A 3,182-nucleotide genomic window follows, 5' to 3' on the forward strand; every position below is an offset into this window, starting at 1 on the left:
TTGTACACTTGAAAGCCTCCCCTTTTTGCCAGATCCAATGCTCGTGGATCCGAAGGAGGTGCCACCCTCCGACAGCAGGTGCAGCCCGCTAACCCCCTTCCGACATGGTGGCTCTGATCAGCGTTGGCTTCCTCATCATTGTTTCCGAATACAGCGGCTATGGGATTGCTCAGCCTCAGGCTAGGGAGAAATCCCTGCTCGGTTTGCCGATGCTGGCAACGGCGGCATCTGCGGATGTCGTTTCCTCCTTGGAGGCGTTGTCAAGGCCCTCGGCTACGCCCCTCTTCGAGCTCAGGGGAAACCCTAGGTCCGGTTCCTCCGGATCGGCTGGCGACGGGGTCTAGGCGTCATATTCCTTCTTGAAGGCGCTATCTTGCTCGCTCGCGGTGTCCCCGGTCTTGGCTCCGGCGATGTTGGTTACCTTGTTGGTTCAAGTTTGCCGTTCTGTTTGGGTTTGGTAGGTTTACCTGTGTTGTATCTTCTCTTCGGGCTGAGCATCCCTTGTCTTTCTGCTCCGGGCACCAATTCACGCCTGTCTACATTAGTGTCATGTGTTGTACCCCTATCTGTACTTATTCTGCTCCTTCTATCAATGCAATGATATGCATGCTTTGCGTATTCGCGAAAAAAAATCCAAGTTTTTAATTTACTACATTTTTTTATAAATTACTATATTTTGTATATTGTGTTACTGTATTCTTTGTAATTTTTACTAGGATTGTAAAATAAGCTAGTTTTGAAAAGCTTGTTGCGGGGGGTCCATCAGTAGCGCTATTTTATGCGTGAGTGTAAAATGTGGATTCTGCACCTAACAATATATACAAAATCTAGTAAAACAGTGTGTAAAATGTAGTAGTTTTGAAATAATTTATTTACTATCCAAGATGCTAATTTCCTACATTCTTTTACAAAATAGTTTATTTTGTATATTATATTACTTTATCTTGTGTACTTTTTACTAGGTGTATAGAATAAGCTAATTTTAATGAACTCACTTGGGGGGGGGGGGTCTTATTCCTTGAGGACGATGTCCTTTTTTACTTGGATCTTGATAAAGGTCACACATGTGGCACAAACACATGGTAACTTCGAATGTTTTTTATGGTAAGTTTAGTGACGTGAGGATGGCAATTTTAGTTGCCAAGCATTGCAACTATTTTTTTGGAAGGCAAGTTTCAGTTTTTCTGGTTTTTTTTCTTTTGGGAAGACAACTTTAGTTGTAAAAAAGTCAGAGCCGGAGTGCTTTGTGCCACACATGTGGCACTTATCATTTGATTTTTACTTTCCATTTTTGAGTGTTAGCTATGTTTCTTCGAAAGTGCAGCTTCCGAGCTGCAACTTTTATAGTCTATGGAAGATTGGACCGGACACATGCTTGGGAGGTGTTATAGAGGCCGGAAGAGGATCCAATGCAAACGATGACATCCCAAGGCTTATAAAAGGATAGTTATCTTGATGTTCTTATTACCAAGCAAGCAAACCATCATCATGGAGTTAAGCCTAAGCGGAGCCACCCTCTTTTTGGTTTCTCTCATCTCAGCCTCAGTGGCGATTATAGTTCCCTTACTTGGCCACAGTGATAAAGCTCTATACAAGATTTCCCAAATTAAGTGAATAGTTTTTAGAGTGACTTTATATACACTGCAGAATTCTCTAGAGGGTGACCATTATCTGTCTTCCTTTTTTCAACAGTATAGCTCCTAAATTATGACCATTCAAACAGAAATGAATGTATAAGTTCATAAGATTCCACATACATATTCCAAATAAGGGAAAGCATGTGACAAATAAGGGAAAGCGTGATGGTGAGCCAAACATGCATTATTTTCTGCCCAGCAAAATGCCATCTAGCTTCCACATGTATGACCAAGATGAACCACAAGTCAAAACTCATCGGAGGAAAAATGCTCTACTGTGTCGAAGACTTATGATGTCACCATTTGAATAAACAAGTCGCTGAGAAACGACAACGTACATGCACATGACTTTTCTCTGACACAGGTGACATCACTTAACTACATCACCATCGTCTCTGGTGCAGCTCCTGGCGCATATTGCATCAGTGGGGGCGTATCTGCGTCGGCGCTCCTCGTCGACAGCGGAGTGCTGCAGTGCCAAGTCGAGCTGGCGCTGCTCGTCTGTCTGGTCCATGTGGTAGGAATGTCGAGGTTTTGGATGGGCGCAGGGACGTGTGGCTTGGACAATCCGGCGACCGCCGTCTTTGAAAGCACGTTGAGACCCCTGGCGGTGTGGGGAGACAATGACGATCCATTGCTTTTTTCCGAGTTGAGGATGGGCTATATTCTACAACGCTATTAACATTATATACATAATCTAGTAAAACAGTGTACACAATTTAGTAATTTTGAAATGATTCTTTTACTATCCAACTTGCTAATTTACTATATTATGTATGTTATGTTACTATATTTTATGTAACTAGGGTGTATAATAAGCTAGTTTTGGAGAGCTATTCTGTCATGGGAGGTCATCGGTAGCGCTATTCTATGCGTGAGTATAAAATAAGTATTATACAACTCTAATAACAGTATATAGAGAATTGGTAAAACTGTGCAAAATAAAGTAATTACGGTATAAATTTTTACTATCCAAGTTGTTGATTTACAACTTTCTTTTCAAAATTACTATATTTTGTATAGTATGTTACTATATTCTGTGTAATTTTTCACTAGGGTTGCAAAATAAGCTAGTTTTGAAAAGCGCACCGTGGGAGGTCCATCAGTAGCGCTATTCTATGGTTAAGTATAAAATGCTTATTCTACACCCCTAGTAACACTATGTACAAAAATCTAGTAAAACAATATATTTAAAATATAGATATACCAAAGTATTTTTATTTACTATCCAAGTTGCTAATTTACTACATTTTCTTACAAATTAGATTTTTGTATATTATATTACTATATTTTGTGTGTTTTTTACTAGGCGTGTAGAATAAGCTAGTTTGAAAGAGTCCGCCACAGGGGGTACAGACTAAAATGCATGGCGTCCTCTTATCTCTTACACAAAAAGTCTCCCCTACTTAATACTCCCTCCGTCCCAAAAAACATGTCGCGGGCGCAGTTCATTGTTGATTTTGCAAAAAGGCCCTTGTAGTTTTAAAATCGTCTGAAACAAGCCCCTCCGCCCCCTGTCTTCTTCCTCCGCCGTCGATAGGGGCT

This window comes from Triticum urartu, chromosome 2A, assembly GCF_056163025.1.
Source record: "Triticum urartu cultivar PI428250 chromosome 2A, HENAU_Tu73, whole genome shotgun sequence".
NCBI classification, from domain to species: Eukaryota; Viridiplantae; Streptophyta; class Magnoliopsida; order Poales; family Poaceae; genus Triticum; species Triticum urartu.